The sequence below is a fragment of the Fukomys damarensis genome, unplaced genomic scaffold (assembly GCF_012274545.1).
Source record: "Fukomys damarensis isolate Sample0158 unplaced genomic scaffold, DMR_v1.0_HiC HiC_scaffold_17, whole genome shotgun sequence".
NCBI classification, from domain to species: Eukaryota; Metazoa; Chordata; class Mammalia; order Rodentia; family Bathyergidae; genus Fukomys; species Fukomys damarensis.
Window position 1 is genome coordinate 24,075,346 of NW_022900929.1, and position 12,233 is coordinate 24,087,578.

At 39.8% G+C, this 12,233-nt stretch overlaps 1 protein-coding gene across 1 annotated transcript in view; it reads right to left on the reverse strand.

Moving 5' to 3' along the window:
- Nucleotides 1-12,233, reverse strand: part of Vkorc1l1 (vitamin K epoxide reductase complex subunit 1 like 1) — a 68,616-nt gene that overhangs the window by 8,445 nt on the left and 47,938 nt on the right. The gene's annotated exons all lie outside the window — the stretch shown is intronic.

The following is a 12,233-nucleotide window of genomic DNA, read 5'->3' on the forward strand; positions in this document are numbered from 1 at the left end:
AACTAAATTGCCAAATTTCTTAAAAATCTTTTGTTCTAACAAACTGTTGACCCACAAAGAAACCAATCATTAGATTTCTATATCACAGCTGATTAAAAACAACAATCTAATATAAACATATGTAAAACAGCTAATATACCCATCTGAACCTCTACAAGTGGCCCTTTTCTATACATTCTCTTTTCCTGAAGGCAACACAAAGTGTTCTTGTTCTGATGCTTTAGCATTTGCAGGCAGCCTCTCAAGCCAAGCTCTCTTAGAGGCACCACTAACCTATTCTGCCAAATTATTGTGTGTGTGTGTGTGTGTGTGTGTGTGCATTACAGAGTGTCAAGAGCATCCCTAGCCTATCTAAATACTAGATGTTAATAGTACTCCTCTGCCACAGCTGTGAGTACCAAAAATGCCTTCAGCCATGACCAAAAGTTCCTGGGGGTTGAAAGCTATCAGTGTAAGCTGTCCAGTGACTTCATTCAAAGTACTCAGACTGATAAGTTGTTTCCTGGAAATTTCACCAGTCTATGCATGAAGGAACATATCTTTGGAACAGGATATGTAGGACAGTATCAGAAACTGTAGCTCTTTCCAAGAAACATCTCAAATAAAAATGTGATATATCATATGCTCTTATAAATGTTTAACAGGAAATCTTCCATTTAACTTAACATTTTGAGAATCCTACTTTCTTGCTTTAAAAAAGGACTATTAAATTGATTTAATGAAGCTTGATATCAAACTAATATTTATTTTCAATGAAAAGCTCTGAAGATTATTTAACTCTGAATGGGAGTACTTTTTAAATACCCAAAAGAAAACAAATAGTTATGATGTTGTTAGTAGAGATGCACTCTAATAAAACCTCAACTCGGGTTCTGAAGACACACTGCCTGAAAAAGAGGATAAAGGACCTGTATTAGTCACACAGGTTTAATAGTATTTATAGCCAAGAAAAAGATTCAAAACCCTTTATGATAATGTTGAAAGGTAAGAATACAATTTTACAACCAAGTGGAGCTGTGAAGACTTTTATTGTATAGAGTGCTACAGTTCAAAGAACATGAAGGTTTCCACTGTACTCATTTATCTTCTCACTCATTCAATGCACAATGACTCTACAACAAGTGCAGAATCTGCACAACGCTGGGAATCCACGTGTGAACACGCCAGACACAGGATGTGCTACCCTTGTGGAGCTTACATTCTAGTTAGGCAAGGAAAAAACAAGTGGCTGAATGACCTTTAGGAACAGACAAACCTACAGTTTACACAGAAAACCAGCCAGGGGAAGCCACAACACCAGACCCCCACTTCTGCACATGTTCAAGTGTAGTCACCTATGTAGGTCTTGGTTCAGTGGGTCTAAGACTCTGCACTTCCCCCCAAAAGTATAAAACAGAAAATGTTCCTGGTGACACTGTGACTATGTTCTGTGTGCTACACTGAGGCCAGCTGCTCTAGACAGACAGACAGGGAGGAAGCTGGTCTAGTTAGAGGGCAGGGAAGGCCCTACTCAGAAACCACGTCAAATCCAACCCTCACTGAATGATGAGAAGCCAGTCTCATGAGGGCAGCACACACAAAGGCCTTGATGTAGGAGTGAGCCAAAGTGTGCAAAAGAAAGCCACCTGCGCTGACCCGCACTGGTCAGGGGAGTCAATAGGAGAATCAGACAAGTGTAACCATCTAAAGTGTGGGGGCCGGGATGCAGGCCATGAGGAAATGTGCACTTTACTTGAACTGCAATGGGTGGCGCTCCTGAGATAAGTGTACTTATGATCCCTCTTAGTGATGGCGTAAAGACCAGACTGGGGGCAAGAGCACAGCCTGGGAGAAACCACACACATTTCTCAACTTCATCAACTGAAGCAGGAATTCATATTTAAGTCACTGCCTTTGGCAATGGAAATAAGTGGGCAAACTGCCAAAATTACATTGGACTACATGAATGTTTTCCTTGAAACAATGCAGTAACTTACAAAATGAATACAGTACTTTATCAAAGACATACACGGTGAGGTTTCAAAAGCCTTTACAGAAAGCTTCAAATGCATATATCCACAGTGCAGAGAACAGTATAATGAACCTCCATGTACTCATCACCCCGCTTCAGAAAGTACCTTTTGGTTTCAGCTCCACCTCTGCCTATTCACCTCTCAAATGTTTTTTTTTTTTTTTTTTTTCTTTGTGATACAGGGCTCAAAGGCAGGAGGCAGGCGGTGGAACCACTGAGCTAAATCCCCAGCCCTCAATGGTTCTTTTTAACTCTTTTCTTTAAGGTAAAATTTACATAATTTGAGCTGGGTGTGGTGGTGCATGCTTGAAATCCCAGCACTCAGGATGCAGAGGCAGAAGGATCTTTGCAAGTTCGAGGCTAGGCTGGGCTACATAGTTCAGGGCCAGTCTGAACTACATAGTGAGACCCTGTCTTAAAAATAAATAAGTAAATAATTTAAAAATTACATAATTTAAGGCACAAATCCAACTATATGATTTAGGCAAATGGATACACCTGGGTATTCCACACCCCATCTCCATAGGTTGCTTCCCTCTTCCCAGTTAAACTCTGCTCAGTCTCTTCTTATTCAGCCATGATGCCCTGCCCAGGTGCAAGAAACACAGGACAGCCAGGTGTGGAGGGATCCAGCCTCCAAAACAAGGCTAGGTCACTGGTCTCCTGGGTCCAGCGCTTCGCTCTTCCTACATGTACATCTGCTGTGACATCCAATGACCATTCCTGCATTTTCAGCCAGTGACCACTTACATGCTTGATAAATGCAACCAATACAGTTAACAAAACTGCATGTAATACAACTGTAAGCAAGTCAACTCACAAAGTAGACTGGCATGTACAATATTATCTCCTGGAAAAGGTGATTATCACTGCATTTTGTTTTTATGAGATGTATTTTTGTGACTAGCTTATTTCACTTAGTATAATGTCAAGGTTCATCTATGTTGTTATCCAGATACTGGAAAATAACTTGATAAAGAAAAGGGGAAATTGGGGGAGGGAAAGAGAGGTGGATAATCAGGAAAGAACTGACAGGAAAATTATAAGATAAAAGATGTTGGAGAGACCATCTACAATGTAGAGAAAAGATTGAAACAATCTGTGGATTCTCTCCCAGGCACAAATATTATATGGTGCTAGTTTTAAATGCAAATGTTGATACATTTAACTCATAAGCAAAATATTAAAAATAATACAGAATAAGAAAACCACCCTGGTTCATCACTGGAAGATCCCTTACACTGATCAGGAGACAAAAATAAGCCAGGGTTAAGAAGGCTGGAAAGGGCTGGGGATTTGGTTCAATGGTTCTGCCGCCTGCCTTGCAAGTGCAAAGGGCCCAAGTTCAATCTCCAGTACCAAAAAAAAAAAAAAAAAAAAAAAAAAAAAAGAAAAAACTGGAAAGTATACAGTGGAGTACTAGTCTGCCATAAAGAAGAAATTTGAGTCATGTGTAGGAATGCACCTTGAGACCATAATTTTAAGTGAAATAAATCAGACACACAAGCTTAAATATCACATGATTTCTCTTATATGAGAAACCCAAAGTATAAATAAAGAGCAAAATAAAAGAAAATAAGAAAGAGATGAAGCTTCTGAATATGGAAAGGGAACCAAAAGGTGGGGGTGGGGGGGTAAAAAACAAAGGAATTAAGATATGTCATGTACACATATCAACTTCTCATGAAGAATGCAATAGTTACGTAGTACAAACATGTATTGAAAACAAATCCACAAGCTGGGTGTGGTGGCACACCTGTAATCCGATCACTGGGAGGCAGAGGAGGAGGAGGAGGAGGACAGCCACAGGTTTGAGGCCAGCCTGGGCTATATAGTGAATTCAAGTACCCAGAAATACAGAGCAAGACCCTGTCTCAAACAACACCACCCCAAATAAATACATGAAGAATTATACTTAAAGATTTCAATATCTTTCTCAGTAATTGATATAATATGGTGACAAAAAAAAATCAGAAACACAGACAGCCTGAATTGAACTATTAACTAACACAATCTGCCATTAATAGAAACTCCACCCAACAATAGAAGCACATACATTCCTTTAAAATACACACAGAACACTCTTCAATAGAGACCATATGGCAAACAATACATAAATATAAACAAAATTTAACCAAAAAATTGTGTAGGGTGCTGGGGATTAAATTCAGGGTTTTACACATGCTAAGCATGTATTCTATCTCTGAGCTATACCTCCAGCCTAATAAAGCAAATTTAAAATAATTAAAATTATAAAGGACCAGAAATTTAGTTCAGTGTTTTCATAACCTGCCTCAAAAGTGTGAGTTCAATAACTGGAACAAAAAAACCCAAAACAAAACAAAAACAAAAAACAAAAAAAAACTATACAAAGCATATCTAACCATAATGGAAATCAACTAGAAATCAGTGACAGAGCTGGGCATAGTGGCGCACACCTGTAATCCCAGCACTTGGGAGGCTGAGGCAGGAGGATCACTGCAAGTTCGAGACCAGCCTGGGCTACACAGTAAGTTCCAGAGCAGTCTGAACTACATAGTGAGACCCTGTCTCAAAAAACCAAAAGAAATCAGTAACAGAAAGATACCTGGGAAATGTCTAATAATTTTGAAATTAAACAACATACTTCTAAAAAAAAAATCCATGCTTTAAGGACATGTTTACCCTGATTTAAACATTATACAATGGATACATGTGCTGAAACACCACATTACCCTACAAGTAGGTACAATTTTTCTGTTTTTACGTATCAGTTTAGAAAACTTAAATATTTAAAAATCCACTGATCACTACCCAGGTGTGGTGGTACATACCTTAAGTATTAGCACTTTGGGAGGCTGAGACAAGAGGATCCTAAGATTGAGTCCAACTAAGGCAACTTAGCAAGATATTGTCTCAAAGCGGGGAGATGTTTGCTCAGTGTGAAGGCCCTGGGTTTAATCCCAGTACATACATATGTGTACGTATGTACGCATGCACGCGTGCACACACACACACACAGTACATATATACATGTAAACACACACATCAAAGATGTTAGCAATTAGAAAATAGTTTGGGCAAATTAAAGAATATGCAGATGAAGTGGGGTTCAGAGGAAACTTATAGTATTAAAAAGCTTATATTAGAGAAGAAATTATTACTCTAAGCTTTCACTTCAGAAAACTAGAAAAATAAATTAAACCTAAAGGAAACAAAACACTAGTATTAGAACAAAAATAAATAAAATTTTAAACAGAAAAACAATCCAGAAAATCAAGTACTAGTTCTTTAAACAATCAACAAAATGAGTCAACCTCTAGCCTAGCTTTACTCATAAACTTCTGAAAAACAAAGAAAAAGACAGTACCACAGGTATCAATATCAAAGTGAAAGGAAGGGTATCACTACAGTCACACACACACTAAGAGGGCAAGAGAGTACTACACTTAATGCTCTTACGTTTGACAAATTACATGAAAATGGCCAATATGTTGAAATTGACTCAAAAGGAAATGCAGAAACTGAGCAGCCTTATCAATACTTCAAAATCTTCAAAGAAAATATATTCCAAGTCCAGATGGTTTGGTTTCACAGACTACGTCTATGAAATACATAAGAAATAATACCAATTTTGTGCAATTGCCTTCCACGAAATAGAAGAGAAGGGAACACTTCTCAACTCATTTTGTAATATGAGCATTACCCTAATATAAAAATCAGACAAAGGCAGTGCAAGAAAAAAACCCCAAACAAATAGACCACTACAGATCAGTATCATGAAAACAGAAATAAAAATCTTCAACAAAACATTATAAATCAAATTCAGCAATATACAGTAAGGATAATACATCATATCCAAATAGATCATTTCTGGGAATGCAAGGCTGGTTCAACAGTCCTGAGTTCAATCCCTGTCTCAAAACAAACAAACAAACAAAAGAATCTATCAGTGTAGGGCTGAGGATTTAGTTCAACGGTGCCTCACCTGCCTTGTAAGTACAAGGTCCTGAGTTCCAATAATCTATCAGTGTAATTTATTATGCACCTGTCCATGATAACACACACACACACACACACACACACAGAAGGGAAGTAAGTTTCTTTGATCTGATATGGTCATCTAAAAAAGATACTACAGAGCTGGGCATGTTGGCACACGAATGTAAGTAATCCCAGCACTCGGGAGGCTGAGACAGAAGAATTGCTGAGTTCGAGACCAGCATGGGTTTCATAGTGAGTTCCAGATCAGTCTCAACTACATAGTAAGGCCCCATCTCAAAAAATTAATTAATTAATTAATTAATTAATTAAAAAGATACTACAGTTAACTTCACAGTCAGTGAATAAAGATGAAAAGGGGAAGAGAAGGAGGAGGGGTAGGAAGGAGAAGAGAAGCAGGAAAGATTACAGATGGAATCCTAGAGAGCACCAGAAGTTAAGAGAAGTAATCTGTGAAGGTGACTGAAATGGGCTACCACAGTAGGCGTATCAGGAGAGAACACAATCATAGAATTTAGGAAGACTATACTACCAATATCAAGTTCTAAATATAAGAGTAACACATTCCCACTGACTTGAACCAGCAGTGGTACATGCACAATTGTCCCAGGTGGGAACCTAACGTATTAGGATCAGAGCTGCCCAGCAGTGGGACACACAAATGATGGCCCTGTTGCAAACATGTTAATAGAATATAAAGTAAAATTACTAACTAGATTTGACAATTATGCCATGATTAATCATGACTTAAAAGAATGAGGAGACATAATCAACACTAAATCCATATAGATAAAACCAATTTGATTGTTACCACATTTACAAAAATAAGTTTTCACCAAATCTGAAGATTATGTACCATACAAAAATTTACTATGAAATTATACTGTAAAAGTCTGACAGTGATTCCAGTGAAAAAATGCCCTGGAGATTTTATTTTACAGGGACTGGTAAACTACAACCCATGACCAAATCTAGCCCACTGACTTTTTGTAAATGTAAATAGAGTTTAAGTGGAACACAGCCACGCTCATTCTGTTGCTAGCTCTTTTCTCACCATAATAGAACAATGCAAGATCACACAGCCCATAAACCCTAAGATATCTGCTACCTGATCCTTTATAGTTTAGCTGTGTAATTCTGTGTCTGAGCAGTATGACTATCATCCCAGCACTTGGGAGGCTGAGGCAGGAGGATCGCAGTGAGTTCAAGACCAGCCTGGTCTACATAGTGAGTTCCAGGTTAATCAACTACAAAGAACAGAAGGCAAAGACTAACTTGCTGCTAACTGCTCCAGTGTAACTACCAGAGGCCTCACAACTGGGATTTAATTTGCCTCATTCATCCTGGTCCTTATCTGCTACAGTACTGGGTTTTTAAGTCTCAAACCCTTGAAGACCCTTGGGAAGCTGCTATTTTCAGCCTTAGCGAGCCACACATGAAGGCAGCAGATAACAGGGTCCTGCTGGGAAGCCCGTGCTGGCCAGGTGACCAACCTTACGCTACAGGCACCTAAGTCCCAACACACAAGAAAGCCTGAGGAAGGTGCTGTGCGATGTGTCGGGGCTACACCTGCAGACGCAGTTAGCGGTTGTGGCAGGAAATCGGGCCAAGCTCACTCTGCTTCACATCGTCCTTTGTCCTTGTCACTGCCAAGCAGCCGCACTTCTGAAGTCATCCATTGCCACATGAGTCTCACTGCTCTGTACTCTCCATTAAAATCAAATTGCTCATTCCTCTCCCTTCCTTCCCATACTGCTCAGCTGTATCCTCTGAAATTTCTTCTCATTGATCAATAAGCTTTTAACTTAACAAAACAAAAACAAAAACTTCTCTGCCATTTTTAGCTCTTCTCCAACATTAATTCATTTGCAGCCTGTTCAGATTGGGACACTTTTTGGTCTAATACTCATTTGTCAGGGCCAAGGAAACAAAAAAACCTCTTTATTTTTCTTTCCCTTCTCATGGCTTCGGTGCTCTCTTCCTCCTCCAGAACTTCTGCTCCTTGGGGGTTGTTATGGTTTATGTTTAGGTGTCCCCCAAAGCCTCATGTGGATGAGGTGGGACTTTCTTTTTCAGAGCAAGCTGAACCTGGACTGTGTCATGCTGGAGTTAAGGGTGCCTGATTACTAAACCACTACATGTGAGTGACTGGTTTCGCACCACCCAATCCCAGTAGTCTGAATAAGACAAAAAGGGCAGAAAGATGTTGTTAAATCCCCTTGTTACCTTTGCTGCCTTGTGCCTGTGCCATGTTGTTTCTCTTCTGTGATGCCTGTATGCCATCCCAGCCTTGGAGTCAGCCGATTATGGACTGAAAGTTCTACAAACTGTAAGCCAAATAAACCCCTTCCCTTTTAAATTTGGGTATTGGGTATTTTGTCTCAGCAATGAGAGAAAAGTAACTAACACTGAGGTGAATTTAAGTGCGATGAAACCCAGCCCTGACTACTGCCGCTCCCACCACACAGGTGCTCTCACCCCACAAAGCCTCTCCATCCTAACTGCACGCATCTTCTCAAGACCTCAGCTCCGAGATTAATGAGCACATCAGCTACCCTCCCCTGTGATGGAAGGCTCCACCTCATCAGGACCAGTATTCAACAGACAGATAATGGTCACAACTTTAGAAGACAACGCCCCAAAGAGGCACATAAAGAAAAACCCAGGCAGACACAATGTATTAGAACTTCAGGCAACAAAAAAAACCACACATCTTTAAAAGAGGGAGGCACTCTCAAAGTTAAAACAGTAAGGCAATTAACACCAAAAAGCTAACATGATGAACCACCAACCTACAATTTTACAGTCAAATCTACGTATCATTTGAATATAAAGGTAATAATAAATTTTTCTTCCCAAATGGATAAAAACTAAGCTTGTTCGGCTGGGGATTTAGCTCAGTGGTTCGGTGGCCTGCCTTGCAAGAGCAAGGACCCGAGTTCAATTCCTGGTACCAAAAACAAAACAAAAAACTAAGCTTGTTTACTAGAAGATCTATACTAAATAAAAAGTTTTTCAGGTTAAAAAAAAATTACCCCAGAAGCAGCACTGGGATGATAGAATGCTGGGTGCACTGGCCTATAATCCCAGCTATTCAGGAGGTTGAGGTAGGAGGATCAAAAGTTTGAGGCCAACCTAAGGGTACAGCTCAGTATGAAGGTACTGGGTTCAATACCACTACTCAGGGTGGAGAATGATGTGGGAAGGTAAAATATGCAAACTACTAAATGAATATTAACTATGTAAAGCATAATCAATGTCTTAGGTGATTAATAAATGTATACAGTAAGTCTTAACTTAGGAACAATCGTGGCACACACTTTCACAGATATAATATGTGAGATTCACTTTGCTGGACATGAACAAATCTGACTTATGAATGTTCTCCTGGAACACAAGTCATTGGTAAGTGAGGGATTTACTGTAATTTAAATTTTACATAATGTTGAGCATGTAGCTCAGTGGCAGAGGGCTTACATATCTTGCCTAAGCATCCATGACGCCCAAGGATCCACTCCCCGCCCCACAAAAAGACAATAACGGCACAGAAAGTATGAGAATAAAAAATGATAAATACTCCAAGGTCCATGTGCTGATGGAAAAGTGCTAAAACTATTAATACTAGACTTCAGTAAGCCAAGGATGCATGATCTATCTAACCTTCAGGGTAATGACTAAAAGAAAAGGAAATGAATATTTCTGAATAAGTAAATGAATATATAATGTGCTGGGGAAATGGAATAATAAAAGATGTTTGAGTAATCCAACAGAAGGCGAGGAAACGTTTTTTAAAAATGAACAGAGAATGTGTAAAAATAGAAATCCTAATGTTTTTAAATACACATATATCAGTAATTGATCATGTAAAAGAGCTACAGAAAACCTACTAAAAATGCTACCTATAACTATTAGAGGCCACCCACATGGGACCCCTCCTAGAAACACAGGATCCATTCCTATTCCCAGTAAAACTCCCCTAACCTCCTCTTATGGTTCAAAACTTCATTCCTTCATTCCTCAACATCTGCTGAACCAACAGCTAGGTATTTACAGTAACGTAAGGAAGGCCCCAATGAGATATGAGATTAACAGGAGAGATAAGCAACTTCTCCAAACTAACTTCTGCTGAGCACACAGCCAACATCCCCTCCTCTGCCCAAAAGAAGTGACAGAATATGCAGACCCCCATCCCCAGGAGGCCAGGAGCCTGGCTTCCTTTCCACAAGAATGCTGAGGAAGAGCTGAAGTTGGCTGGAACTGATAAAGCAAGTCTATCTCCATGTGTGCCTAGATAGGTCTTAAGCTGACAATTTCCTAAGAATACTGAAAATCTTCCCAGAGATTCAATAGGGGTTGGAGGGAGGGGCAGAGTGTTCTGGTCATCTGTCTAAGTGTTACCTTGTTCTGGAGCACTGAACCAGATGGTGCTAGTTATAGTACAACCTCAGTCTGGACACCTCACAGAATCGCCTTTGTTCTTCCCGTGCTGTGCCCCCTTGCTACACACCCTGGGTTTCTACAGGACCAATATTAGCTAAGCAGCTGTACCTGAAATCCTACAGGTTGATTATACTGACTGGAGGTAACCTGTGATGTGATTTTATTGTAGACAAAGAGCCTCTGCAGCAGCAGCAGCACACTCTTCCTGCTGCCTCTCAGAAACTCTCTCTCGCTTTTTTTGGGGGTGGGGGGTATTGAGGATCGAACTCAGGTCCTTGTGCTTGCAAGTTAGGCAGCGGAACCACTGAGCTAAATCCCTGACCCAGGAGCTTTCTTTTAATAAAGTGTTTCCTACTCATTTAAAAAAAAAAAAAAAAAAAAAAAAAAAAAAGACAAAAACAAAACAAAAAAAAACTAGTAGATGAAGCTAACTCTATCTATATGTAGAGGGAATTTATAGCCACAAATGCATGCATTAATGCTCCAAGTATCAATCTCAGAAGGTTAAAAAACAACTGCAAATCAATTCCTCCAAATTAGAAGAAACTGATTAGTAAATGTAGGGGTGGAAATAAAAGTATAATAGCACAAATCAAAGAATAACAAAAGTGATGTATGCCTAGAAAGACTCATCTTTAACTAAGAAGGGAAACCAGCAGTAATGAGCAAGGGCATATACTCCCTGAGAGACTATACTTCCATTTTCCAAATCCTCACATTTGACACCTGGCCAGGGAGGCCTCCCCACCCTCCGGTCAGCTTCCTAATCACACCTGCCTCCAGCCAAGCTCCTTTCCTGAGGTTTCATCTCAGCCAGTGACCCCGAGCTCTCAGGTTCAGTCAATTACTGTGTCTCCCACAGAGCCTGAGGCAACAGCAATTACTCACCCGATGCCCCACAGGGCCTAGCATGTGACAGGGACCCAGGCAGACACTTTGTGCCCACCATTTGCCTGGTACTGTACTGTGTACTGGGAAGACAATAATAAATGAAATAAAACCCTGTAACCTTGTGGAGTTTACATCTCATGTGGGAGACAGATGCCTTTTATATATCCCAGTGGAGATGGCAATAAGCACTGAATGGATGAGTGTGCCGTGTAAGCTACAGATAAAAATTTGGGATTTGTATCAGTATGCAGTTGTATTTAAAGTCATGAGACTGAGTGACATCAACAGTAAACTTTGATAAATGTTAACTATGTGACTAACAAACACATGACTGTTAGCCAGCAGAGCTGTCGGGGATAAGTAAGCAGTTCTTATTATCTGAGACTCTACAAAGAGATTTCTTTTATAATGGATTAGAAAAACTTTTTCTTTTCTGAAGAGTTACAGGTAATGTTGCCTTTATAAGCAAAGCTACCATGAAGTACATAATGTCTGGTTCCATTTATATTATCTTCCAGAGTAAGCAAAACTGTAGTGGAAAAAGAAAAATCCCAATGGTTACATCTGGGAGGAAGGGAATCGGCTGGCAAGAAGCATGGTGACACTTTTCCGGGTTATTAAAGTTTCTCAACAGTGACACTACTGAGAAAGTGTCACTGTAGTGATCCCTGAACTCAACCCACTAGATGTCACTATTCATCCAGCTCCTCTCCCCAACTCTCAGACACACATTGTCAACTGTGCCCTGAGAGGCAAAATCACTTGTAACTGAGTAATTTTTTTTTTTTTTTTTTGTACTGGGGTTTGAACTCAGGACCTTGTGCTTGCAAGGCAGAAGTGGTGACACAGCTAAATTGCCAGCCCGTCACTTGTAATTGAGAACCACTATATTATATCTTAAAAGAATTTT